This window comes from Capsicum annuum, chromosome 3, assembly GCF_002878395.1.
Source record: "Capsicum annuum cultivar UCD-10X-F1 chromosome 3, UCD10Xv1.1, whole genome shotgun sequence".
Taxonomy (NCBI): domain Eukaryota; kingdom Viridiplantae; phylum Streptophyta; class Magnoliopsida; order Solanales; family Solanaceae; genus Capsicum; species Capsicum annuum.
The window spans coordinates 52244190-52258574 of NC_061113.1; positions in this window are offsets into that span (position 1 = coordinate 52244190).

Sequence of the window (14385 nt, forward strand, 5' to 3'; positions counted from 1 at the left end):
AAAGCTGCCACCCCCCACCTTTAATTTATCCTCCTTCGACCCCTTAGATTAATAAAAGAAGAATGAAATTAAATTTGAAAATTAAAAAATCTATATGATTTGGATGTTTGGTTTTTGATTTTAGAGAATTTGGTGTTGATTTGATTGAAGTTTTCATGTGGATTGAGTTTTTTTTATCACCATTTTATGATATTTTTCGATGGTGGCAATTGAATTTTTGAAGTGGGTTGAGTTTTCCGATGAAAATTCGCCGAAATTTTCACCAAAAAACCTGATCGGTGTGGTTGTGTAGGGGTGAACGAAGGTGGATGGAGAATGTTTAGGTGTGGCAGTGTAAGGGTGGGTGGAGCGTGTGTGCAGGTGTAGGGGTTGACGGGAGGGGCGGGGGCGGGGGAGGGGAAGAAAGGGTGGGTGGTTGTGAGGAAGATGGAAAATGGGGGGTGGGGTATTTTTTTAATTTAAAATATTTTATATATTTTAAAATATGTATATATATATATAAATAATATTTATATATATTTTTATAGATATTTTATATATTTATATATAAAAATATTTTAAAAATACTTTATTTACGTGGCTATGACGTGGCGGTGATGTGACGCTGCTATGGCAGCGATTGTGATGCACTCTCTCTCATGAGAGTAGTGTTATATACTAAGGGGGGAAATTAATTCAGTTGAAAGATGTTAAGGGGAGTAAATAATTATTTGTAAAGTTTAAGTGCTAAAGTAAGTTGTCGGAGCAAGTTCAGTGGGATTTTGATGTATTATCTCTTTATTTTATAATTTAAGCACTGCATGTCATTTTTACATTTATTTGCACATCACAATGTATTTATTTTGTTATTTAAGCATTGCACGCTTTGCCTTTACCTGCACATATCGCAACACACTTATTTTACCATTTAAGCACTGGATGTTATCTTTGTTTGTACCATTTTTCTTAATTAGTTAAGCACTGCATGCTATCTTTAATTTCTCAAAAAAAGAAAAAAACAAGCTTAATTTTTTGTTTGTATTTTATTGAGCAGTACTTCTTAGTTTGATGCATTTGCAAGCATATAATTTGTGGATAAATTGGGTACGTCCACCCTAAAATAGGACATTTTAGGTTAGTCTGCCCTTTAATAAAACATTTTATGCATGTCTGTCTTCAATTGAATAATTTGTTTGTCTTTAGTTAAAATCTTGCAATACATTTATTTATTTATCTTTAGTTTAGTTAAGCACTACATATCATTTTTTCGAATTTCTTGAAAAAAGAAAAAAAATCAAGCTTTGTTACTCGTTTGTGTACTGTTTTTCAGTTTTATAAATTTTGCAAGCATAGAGTTCGAGGAAGCATTGGGTTTGCCTAACCCAAAATAGGACATGTTGGGATACCTTTTGAACTATACCCTCCCTGATCCTCATGCAACACGAAATATGTAGGCAACTTTAAATTGAAGTTCGTTCGAATTCTTTAATCAAAGATAATTTTTTTTCTTTTTATCGAGCAAAATTGGTTACACGTCAATATTTTCGTCTAAAGACTTCTATATCGTCTTCAAACAAAAAGGGGCAAAGTGTTGACACCCAATTTTGGCTCTCCAAACATAAAATTAATGCATTCAGGCTCCCTGATCGTTAAATAGCATAAAATATGTTTTTTCGTATATTTTTTACAATTGTTAATAAATTATTGATATTCATCATTATTTTAGAATTTTTAATAATTTATTGTTATATTTTAACTTTGCATAATTTATTGATAATTATTCTTAATTTCATAAATTTTAGAATTTTTGTCAGTTTATTATCATTTTAAATTTTTGTACAGTTATTTGCATGCGTATATAGCATAGCATTATAAATTTTTTGTAGCACACTATAACTTTAATTATTTATAGAATAATAAATTTTTTAGATAATTTTATTATATTTGTTAGTTGTATTTTTCTGTAATTATATATCGACATTCATATTTTTATACGTTATTTAATATAGTCTGCAAACAATAATGTCGGCTTAATTATTTTGATATACAAAATAACAAATTAATCAAGTTAAATCTCATCACCTTTTAAAAAGTGATAATTATGACGGGTGAACGCTTTCATTCATGGAATAAATAATTTTTATACATTAGTTAAAAAGGTGTAAGAACCATTGAATAACATCTAGTAACTTAAATTATGTATTAAAGAGACAAGAAAAAGTAGTTTATTATTTTTTGGATAAAAAAATAAAGTTTTTTTTTATTACTTTCTCCGTTTAAAAAAAAATAATCTATTTTATTAAAATTAAAATATTATAGAAAAAGAATTATTATTTTTCGAACGAACTAAATCCGAAGGTAGTTATTTTTAAAAAAGAGGGAGTATAAATAATAACAAGAGGGGTAATTATTTGTGAACCTCATAGTGCACACACAAACGCACATACACACATACGCACATACCTCTCCATTCTCTCTCTCACCATCTCCGACCGCGTGACAGGCGGAGCACCACCAGTCGCTGCCCTTATCTCACTCATCTTTCCTTTCTCCTTCTTCCTCTTCACCGCCGCCAACAAAATCGACCGGAGCCGCTGCCGCCCCCATCCCTCTTTTTCTCTCTCCGCTCCAGCACCACCAGCTGCCACCGCGGCCTCAACAGCCACCGGCGGAGCAGCCAACCAGATAAGTCAGCAGCCCGTTACACCCGTGTTTCCACCACCGTTGTCGGAGCTCGGGCAGGTCTCACTGCCATCGCCTCCCTTTCCCTCTTTGCCCCTATCGCTGACCAGCCTACTATCACTGCAGTATCTTCTCCCTTTACCTGCATTTTTGTAATAAAAATTATTTTTTGCAGATCTGTTTGGCTTTTGTATTTTTTGGTGTTGCTCCGGTGAAATCCGTGGACGTAGTGCCTCTCTTTTTCATTGTTGCAACCAGATCTGATCGGGAAATATTTTTCTGTGTTGAAGTCTGTTAGCTCGTATACTCTTGTATCGTTATTTTGTTCTGTCTGGGTATTGTTACTGTATGAACGGATTAAGTTTGTTAATTTCTATTTTTTTCTTGTGTTTGTTCGAAGATAAATCAGCTCAGAACTTACATTCTTTTTGACAAATTTTGGATTATTTTGATAAAAATGAGATGACCTCTGCTACTCGACTGCTTTCGTTCATAATTTTATCACTTTTGCTTTATGCCGTTATATTGTCTTTCTTTATATTATCTTTCTTTGTCTCTTTATTATTATTATTTGGGGACTGATTTAGTATTGTTTAAAATTTTCTTTTCATTGACTTGTTATTATTTTAGTTGATGATATGATCACTTGAATATGTGTTCTTGATCCATTTGATATTGGTGCGTATTTTAAATGACACATGTAATCTGTCTTTTTCTGTTTATTTTCCAATGATTTTAAGTAGTATTGGTGTGCATCTCTATTTTTTGCGACTTAGTTACTTTATTTTATTTATATTTGATTGTCCTTGATTTATTTGTTACTTTATTTTATTTATATTTGATTATTCTTGATTTATTTGAAATCTGTCTTTTTCTGTTTATTTTCCAATGATTTTAAGTAGTATTGGTGTGCATCTCTATTTTTTGCGCCTTAGTTACTTTATTTTATTTATATTTTGATTGTTCTTGATTTATTAGTAACTTTATTTTATTTATATTTGATTATTCTTGATTTATTTGAATATATTTCAGGCACTTCCCAAATTTTGCTCGGCAAGTTGTTCTATTGTGTTTTTGTTTCATTTGACTACTGTTGTTTGTAATTTTTTTTTGCATATTATTTTACATTGTTTTTTTTGTTGATTTTATATAATTTTGTGTTTGGAAATATATTTGGCCGATCAAGAAACTTTCCGCCATCGCAAATAAAAAGATGGATATTCCGTATATAAATATGTAATAAAATAAATAATTTTGGGAAATGATGAATCTTTATAAAAAGATTTTAAATTTTTTTATTTGATCTCACTTTTTAACAAAATTATATTTTTAAATACATATATGCATACGTACTTTTATAATTTATATTGTTACTCCCTTCGTTTTGGAACAAGTAAATTGTTGGGGTATTTATTAGTGTTTCAAAATAAGTGAATCATTAAATTTTTTTTCAAATTTGTCCTTATGATTTGATAATCAATTAACTTTTGAAAAGGTATTACAAGGTCAATTTTTTCTTTTTTGGAGATAAAATGAAAAGTTGTGTTAAATTTATGTCTTTAATGATTTTTTCTTAATATGTATGTCAAAATTCAACAATTCATTTATTATAAAACGAAGGAAGTATTATTTATTTGTTACTATCATTGTTAGTATAAGTGTTTGTACATGTTATTGAAAATACTTATCGGAAAAGCATGCAAAGAAGACCTTAAATTTTATATTTGTATTTTTATATTTTTATACTTGTACAAATATCATCATAGTAAAATTTTATTTTTGGGGCGTTGGGCGGGACTGTTCTTTATTTATACAATCAAACTTCACCATGCGTTTAGGCAAATTTAGGTCGTAATATTTATACAAAAAAGAATTAAATTAATTTAGATATTAAATCAAACAAAATTAAAAATACTTTCTTCTCTTTTTTCATACATATTCTTATGTACTTTGGTTACATATCTTTATATATTTTTACGTTCATATTTTTTACGATACATATATAATTTATACATAATTTAAATGTAGGTTATTTTAATACGCATTTTATATTTATATTGATAAACATCAATTTTTTCCTTCATCTTTTAATAAACGTAAGTCTGGCTGAAAATCACATTTGTGGATTCTGAAGGATGCTTAATCTCTTTTTTTCAAAATAATTTGAACCATTACCTAGAATGCAAACTGTATTGTAGATTTAATAAATTCATATTTGTTAAACAAATAAATAGATTTCCTATTTTTTTCCTTAAAAATTAGGTGGCGACTCTTTATAAAAAATCAATTCTTTTGGAGTCATAAATGTCGTACTCGTTTATACAGTTAGTTAAAAATCGGGTATGACAGATAGATGAATGGAAAAAAATTAAAAGCATACAATTCAATGCCTACACAACCTGGGACACACTAATACCCTAATGTCTTTGGGCTGTCTGGCTAAGTAGAAATGACAACCAGGTCTACAACAGAAAAGATCCCATTCTGATTGATGTCACCATTAACCATGCCATGGAATATAACCTCCTATTCTAAAAGAACAATAACCAATCCAGGAGAACTACCCAAATAGAAACAAAATGGGAAGCCCTAGCACCCCAAACTTATAAGCTAATTACAGACGGAGATTGTAGTTATAATGTGGAAAAAACAGGACTGAAGGGAGTGATAAAGGACCACAATGGGTTATGTTATGGGATTTTATGAGGCTGTACCCCATGCAACACCACTGCAGGCTGAAATACTTGCAATGAGAAAAGGCCCGACTTTAGCAGCGGCAAATAGGATCTACCCACTGGAAATAAACATAGATGCCTTAGGAGTTATCCATTTACCAAAAAAAAAACTGATTCATATTATCATAACTTGCTACATGAATGCAGGTCATTGGTGAGGAAACTCCAAGCTGCTCCACCTATCCACATATTTAGAAAGCAAACCCAGATGGCGGATGCACTTGGAAAAATTGGACTCAATACAACAAATTTTGATAATTGTCATATTTTGCCCAGTCCACCCCTAACTGCAGTGCTTTCCAAAAAAATGTGTTTGGTTTTACTTCTGTATGAACAAATTAACCTAATAAGCCGGGATGTGGCTACTAATATTGACAATGCATGCTTACCAGACTAATCTTTAATATAAGTATCCTTTTAACTGAGAAAAAAACTATGAGGACTTCCAAACTAAAGAAGGGGTAGTAGAAGCCACATAAAAAAGCTAACTATTTCTCCCATCCACACTAATTAATAAACCAAAATCAAATTAAAAATTATAACACCTTGAAATATTGTTTATGTATTCATTCGTTAGCTAAACTCTGTGAATTACATGCACATATGTAAAATCCTGTATACTTTATTTGACTACAGGAAACATAAGTTCCTCTTGTATTGTATGGTGATGACATTGGTAGGTGCTCAGGTTAGGGAGCTCCGCGGCTATTCAATACGGGCCAACACGTATGAATGAGTGGTTCATAGATACATAATCGTTAAGATTGTTACCACCAACGACGAAAAGGATACGCCATTTTTGCTCTAATAAAATTGAATGCACTTCCTTTTTCAGCTGTAGAACGCCAACTTTCAGAGTTGAATGTGGTGAACTTCCACTTTAGATCTCACTCTCCTTGACCCATCAATTAACCAAGCCGTATTTTTCAAACTAACAGCCAATGTTTTACTTCTCATAAAAGTAGACTTGCTAGCGTTGGTAGCTAACTGCAACACAATATAGTTCACAGTCGATAAAAGCTAAGCAATTTCAGGAAGTGATAGACATGGATCATAGGTGAGCTACGCAATAGCTCACATGACATGAAATTCAACAAATTTACTGTATATTTCTGTGTGATAGGTATGTGTAAACACTCCCATAGTTTTCCATGGGAACTACACTTGTAGTTCACACACTATGCCTCACTTCTACTTATTATAAGAATACTTACTTACAATAACTTCTCCATTGATTGTATTGTTCATCAAGAAGCCCTTACGACTTAGTAGCCAATGAAGGGGCTACACATACAGCAGCTGCACAAGCACCCCATCATTCTTGCTACGTGTATAGGTGTTACCGAATATCGCGGTGGTATGATATTTACCTCTTAACTCTCAAGATCTTTTATTTTATTTTCGGCACTATATTTACTATCTTGAATTAAATATTCTCCGTCTTTTATATACACACTTCTAAGATTGGAAACCAGATATCAGACAATAATTTTAACAAATTCTAGGTACGTGCAGGCTACTACATTAATGAATTGATATACACTAACTTCCATTCTACCATGATGCTCTATTGTGTTGGTACTACCACTTCTACTGAAAAATAAATTTAACGTCGTTTGATCCAACCTTTTCCAGGGCAACGGACAACGAACAAATACTCTGTACTTTTACACTTTATGAAGCTCATTGGCATCACCTTCATCACTTAATCTTGCACCTATTGAAGATGAAGTTGCATCTATCTCCACTATTTATTCATTTTCATCTACAGTTAGCTTATTACATAACATGTACCATAATTTTTTAGAGGATCGTAGGAGCTTAGGTTATTTGAATATTTTTACCGGCTTCTGCTATTTACCCAATCAAAATAAACATGAGCGGTTTATACCAATTTTCTTTCTCCGATTCATTTACTATTTGAGTTATCCTACTTTCTAGCTAAATAGGAGACAACATCTAGATTCATAAGCATGCTCCTAGATTTCTCTGTTTTTCCTGAGCAATGCAAGAGGATATGTAAAGAGGAAGTTTGACAAATGCAACTGTACAAATACAAAATTGTTAGCTTCACGAAACAACTAAAAGTTAAAATCTATTCCTACAACAGTGAACAGGTAACTGGATTTAAGGATTAGTTAAAGGGAAGAGGTGATAACATTCTTTGCGGAAAAAATCACACGTCAAATGTAAGCAGATGATAACTTCAACAATAAAGTCACACAAAAACTAGAATTACTTGAAGTTCACAGTTATTGAAGAAGTCTTCATAGAACTTTCTAGTGTTACGGATCATTTGGTAGGAGGGACAAGGTATAACTAATTTTGAGATTAATTTAAAGATGAGATTATTCCATGTTTGATTGGGACAAAATGCATGAGATAACTCATCCCGAAATTATAGTGTTATTTTTATCCATTCTTGAGGGTGGAATAACTAATCCAGAAATAGGTAATCCCAAGAATTAATACGTCCAGGATAACTTATTTTCCAACCAGACGATCCTTAGTGTGTATTTCTGCTACAGGTCCAAACTTTCCCTGTGGAAGGCAAAATATCATTTCTTGATAATTTTCAGGAATTTTACTTGCTTGCCTAAACTAGCTCGGATGTTATTCCAAGGTAACACCAGCTGCTATTGCATGATTTGAAATTTGTCCACAGATCCTCTTAACCAACCCAACTTACTTGCCCCAACACTGCCATCTATATATTTATCCTTACAAGTAATAGATTAATATTGCATGTCATAACATTTATGACGTACTATTTGTTCACATATTCAGTGTAAAGAATTCTTTCCGTATTAAAGTAAGAAAGATTAAGGACCATTGACGAGGCCTGTATAGGATTTTGTTGCTCGTACTCTGTCAAATTCTAATATAGTTTAAGATATCGTCCCACAGAGATTGAAAAATCTATGCTACAAACTTATGGTATTTTGACTACTATTTGAGAATCAAATTGATGAAAAGAGAGTAATTTCTTAAGTTTGAAAATACAGTATGTGAAGAAATTGTGCTTAAAAGATTATCTTGGAGAGGAAGTTGGGGTTGTTGAATTCACTTGGTATGTTTATTATAATAAAATCATTATTTTAGTAATTTCTACAAAATTGTATATTAACTTTATAGACTTGATTTATGTGTTTATGTGGAATAAAGACCCCTTGCAAGTAATCTTTAAATCAATAAACTTACTTAAGACAATCTCTCCGCGAGGATACAGATTGAAAGAAATAAGATAAATACCCCTCAAATCAACAATCTTATTTGATTCAATCCCTCCGCGAGGATATGAATTGAGACAAATAAGATAGAGATGATTTAAATCTAAGAAATAGTTCGAAATAATTCTTCCGTGAGGATAAGGATCAAAAGAAGCAATTTCAAAGATTTGAAATAACAAGTGACTAAAAATTATTATTACTTATATTTTATAAAATACTTATAGTATATTTAGTTTTCTTCCTTGTGGGAAGCACAACTTAATATAACTATAATTATAATATAAAATATCAAGTAATGCTAATTTCTAGTACAAGTATTTCAACACCGAGTAGTTAGCTTTTAAATAAAATCAAGTCTTGAAAGAACTAAAATAAGATTTATATTATAATACTATACCGAGTTTCTTCAACGCTCCCAACATAAAGAGATCACTCCATTATGTAAGTAGAAAAAAAAAACTTAAATTTAAGAAACTAGATATGTGGAAAGACTTGAAGAAATATTTATTACAAGAGACCAACACTTTGTTTTTGCTAATTGTTGGATACCTAATAATCAAAGAAATGCCTTTATTTATAGAAAATTATAATGTTGAACCAACGAATGCATTCTTTGAAGTGGTGGTTGTGACGGTCACTTGTAACTTCTTCTAAAAACCTTCACTTGTTTCATTCCTTCACTTGACGAGTGCGAGTAAACTTTTGTAGTGGTGGTTGTGACGGTCATTTGTAACTTCTTCTGCAAACCTTGACTTGTTTCATTCCTTCACTTGACGGGTGTGAGTAAGCTTTTGTAGTTACACCCGTGGAATTCTTTTATTTCTTTATTTCTTCTTTTGTATTCTGCTTGTACTCTTTTTCCTGTAGAATTCATCAGAAAATATGCGAGGATCGAATATAATTATTCATATTTTATTTAAAAATATAATTTTTATATACTAAATTATATGAATAATTTATATCCATAGAATTTCCATACTTGAACTTTTGCTCGTCCTCGAGAAAAAAAAAAGATATTTTAAAGATTTAAAGAAATTCATGTTTTTTGTAGGGTAGAAAATTTATGCAGAATAAATTTCTTTCATAATGCTCAATTTAATTAATCTTTCTAAATTCACTAAATGTTACCTTATTCTGAATTTTGCTCTGATCAGAAAGAACTTGCTTTCTTCTTCTCTTCAATCCTTTAGAATTGCTAGGTTTATGATTACTTATTCAGTGAGTATCACAACTTTGTCCATAGGCTTGATTCTTATGTTATCTCCACTAATATAGATTCCACACTATTTTCTGAAATCATTTAGGACTTTATAGGCTTGTAATGTTAGGCTTCAGGCTGGTAGGATAAGGATATTTTAATAGTGACTTTTTTTTTCTTGGGACAGTTCCTTTCTTTTATTTCTCTTTCCTCCTTTTTTCTCTCTCTCTCTCTTTCTTTCTCTTTTTTTTAAAGACTTGAACTAATAGTTTTTTTTTCATTTCTTTTTTTTTTGCCATTTCTCAAAGAAAATTATATTTCAAAATTTCATTTTTTTCATCTATTGAATACTGTCCATTTATAGTTGAAGTGAATATATGTGTATATTTGAACTTACATATATTTTCTGAGAATTAGAGTGTTAGAAAAGGAAAAAAAAAATAGGGCTCAAAATAAAGGTTCTAAAAAGAAAAAATATGTGGGTGTGGATAGAAATAGAGGTTAAAATTTAGTATCAAAGAAGGCCTAATATCATCTTTCAGAAATAAGTATCGTCTATTATTTCACTTTGAGAAACATTACGACCAAGTTCTAGCCAAATTTGTTGATTCCTCCTGTTTAGGGATCATAACTCTTCTCAATTCACAAGATTTTTGAGTTGAAGATGCTTGTTTTTTCCTTCACAAATTAAAATAAAAAATTATAAAAATCATATGGTGAAAATAGAAAGAAATAATCTTGACTATAATGTAACAAATTTATTTTGTTAATTTAAAACCTACAATGCAATCATGTTTAAAAAATTATATAAAATATTTTTGACTTTCAAATTTACAACTGCAGAAGAAAGTTTGAAAGAAACTGCAATCATACACCTTATATTTATTAGAAGTAAATATATATATATATTTATATATAAATTATATTCCTTAGCGTTGATGTGATTGTTGCTTCTATGAAGCTTCAATGTGTCCTTCTACGATAGAATTATGATTATATGAGTAAAAATGTTTAGAATAATAATAATAAGTAATGATAAATAAAATTTTAATAGGTTGTGATTTTAATGATATATATATTGCTCTCAAGGAAAAATAACTTTTCAATTTAGTTTTGATTCCTTGATTCTGCAGTGAAGTACAAGTTTATATATATAGTATTAGAAACAAATAATTATTTGTCCTTGGTTTAATATAAACAAAAAAATTACATGAGCCAATAATTATCATGCACAATTAATTGGTTAATCAACCAATTACTTAGGCATACCGATCACCATGGAATTACTCCTGTGTAGGTGACTCTGTTTTTATAGAGGCCTTCATGAGATGTTTTGGTTGTACAATAACCTGGATATTAACCAATTCAATTGATTAAACAATTAATTGACGTGAATTTATACTGGACTTATGAGGCTCCATTGCTTCACGCTCAATTACTATGGACAGAAATAGTAGTTTTGAGTTTAATGTCATCAGCTCGACTTATTCATTGCTTGATTCATTATTAAATCAGTGTCACTGATAGTTGCTCATCAAATCGTCCTTCAAAATAGAATTTTAACCTATGACCATTTACCTTAAACTTATCTCCATCTTTGATATGTTGTATTTCAATAGCTCCATAAGAAGTGATATTTGTAACACAATAGGGACCTTTCCATCTAGATTTCAGTTTTCCAGAAAATAATCTAAGTTTCCTGCTGTAAATAAGTACCAAGTCTCCAATCTTAAAACTCTTTGGTCTAATTATTTTGTCATGCCATTTTTAAATTTTTCTTTAAAAATTCGGGTATTTTTATAGGCTTCTAATCTCAATTCTTCTAATTCATTGACTTGGAGAAATCTATTTTTTCAGCAGAGGTTAATTCAAAATTCAGTATTTTCAATGCCCAAAAAGCTTTGTGTTCTAATTCAACACGTAAATGACAAGCTTTTTCAAAGATCAATTTATACGGAGATGTGCCAATTGATATTTAAAGGCCGTTCGGTATGCCCATAGAGCATCATCTAATTTTAAGACCCAATTTTTTCTCGAAATTCCAACCATCTTTTCTATTATTCTTTTTATTTCACGATTGATAACTTTTACTTGTCCTTGAGTTTGAACATGATATGGTGTTCTTTTTTTGTGAGTGACACCATAATTTGATAGCAAAGAAGAAATTTTTTTATTAATGAAGTGAGTCCCTTGATCGTTAATGATGACTCGTGGTGTGCCAAATCTGGTAAAAATATTTTTTCTGAGAAAATCACACACTGTACGAGCATCATTTTTTTGTGTGGGAATTTCTTCTACCCACTTCGATACATAATTCACTGCCACGAGAATGTATGTATAAGAGTGAGAAGAAGGAAAAGGACCCGTAAAATCTATTCCCCAAACATAAAAAATTTCATATACATGTATTGATTGTAATGGCATCTCATCTCTCTTTGTGATATTACCTGTTCTCTAGCATTGATCACACTTTGCAACATATGCTCAAGCATCCTTAAAAATTGTAGGCCAGAAAAATCCAGCTTCTAAAATTTTAAAGGTGGTTCGATTGGCTGCATAATGTCCTCCAATTGCTCTACCATGACAGTGATAATGTATGTTGTCCATATCCTCCTCAGGTACACATCGTCTGATGATAGAATCTGCACAATTTTTAAATAAGTAAGGTTCATCCCACAAGTAATATTTAGTATCAGATATGAGCTTTTTTTCTGTTGGTAAGTGAGATCTTGGGGTATCCACTTTCCAACCAAGTAATTTGCAATATCTACAAACCAGGGTGGCTGAGTTGCTACTGAGAAAATATGTTCATCAAAATATTCTTTTTCATCAAAAAATTCTTTCTTTATTTCTGTAAGCTCCAAAAGGGGTTTCTCTAATCTAGACAAATGATCAGCTACTTGATTTTCTGTTCCTTTTTGTCTTTAATTTCAAGGTCAAATTCCTACAAAAGTAAAATCCATCTTAATAATCTAGGTCAAGTATCTTTCTTTGCAAAGAGGTATTTTAAAGTTGCATGGTCAGTGAAAACAATAACTTTGGCTCCTATTAAATAAGAGTGAAACTTATCAAATGCAAATACTACTGCTAATAGTTCTTTTTCTGTTTTTGCATATTTCTGCTGAGCGTCATTCAAATTCCTACTAGCATAATAAATGGGATGAAAAATCTTATCCTTTCTCTGGCCTAAAACAGCACCTACTCCGTTATCACTAGCGTCACACATAATCTCAAAAGGTCGATTCTAATAAGGGGAGACAACTATAGGAGCGGTTGATAATCTATTCTTGAGTGTTTCAAAGGCCTTTAAACAATCACTTAAAAATTCAAACTCAACATCTTTCATCAGAAGCTTAGTTAGAGGTTTTGAGATTTCTGAAAAGTCTTTAATGAACCATCTGTAAAAACCTGCATGTCCTAGAAAACTTCTAATGCCTTTAACAATTGTGGGAGGGGGTAATCTTGCTATAATATCAATTTTAGCCTTATCAACTTCTATCACTTTAGCAGTGATTTTATGTCCTAAAATAATTCCTTCGGTAATTATAAAATGACATTTATCCCAATTAAGGATCAAGTTTGTCTACTTACATCTTTTAAGGACTAAGGTTAAGTGATAAAGACAATCTTCAAATGATTTTTCAAAAAGTGTAAAGTCATCCATAAAAATCTCTAGGAATTTTTTGGTCATGTCTGAGAAAATTGCTGACATACACCGCCGAAATTTGGCAAGTGCATTACACAAAACAAATGACATTCTCCTATAGGCATATGTTCCATGAGGGCATGTGAAAGTTGTCTTATCCTGATCTTCGGGTGCAATTGGTATTTAATTATAACCTGAATATCCATCAAGAAAATAGTAAAAATCATATCCTGCTACCCTTTCTAACATTCGATCAATAAATGGTAAAGGAAAATGATCTTTTCTGGTGGCATTATTGAGACGTCTATAATCAATACAAACTCTCCATTCTGTGACTGTTCTAGTAGGTATTAGCTCATTATTTTTATTTTTTATGACTATCATACCTCCCCTTTTTGATACTACCTGAACAGGACTTACCCATGGACTATCAAAAATAGGATAGATAATATCTGCCGCTAGAAGTTTTAGTATCTCTTTTTTAACCACTTCTTGCATCGCAAGATTTAATCTCCTTTCTGACCGGACTATTGGTTTGTAGTTATCCTCCGTGAGAATTTTGTGTGTACAAATAGCCGGATTAATTCCTTTGATATTTGTCACCGTCCATCCTATGGATCCTCTATGTGCTCGTAGTACCTCAATCAATTTATGTTCCTGTATAACAATCAAAGGAGATGAAATAATCAATGTAAATAATTCAAGCTCAAGATATGCATATTTTAAATGGGAAGGGAGTATTTTGAGTTTAATTTTTTGTTGAACTTCTTCTGATTACATTTCCTCATCTTTATAATCATTTTCATTGCTTCTGATGGGTGAATCACTATCTTGTGGTGAGTCATAATTGAGCAAACATCTTTCCATAAAATCTAGAGTTAATTTGTCATCTTGGAATTCATCTGCAAGATCTTC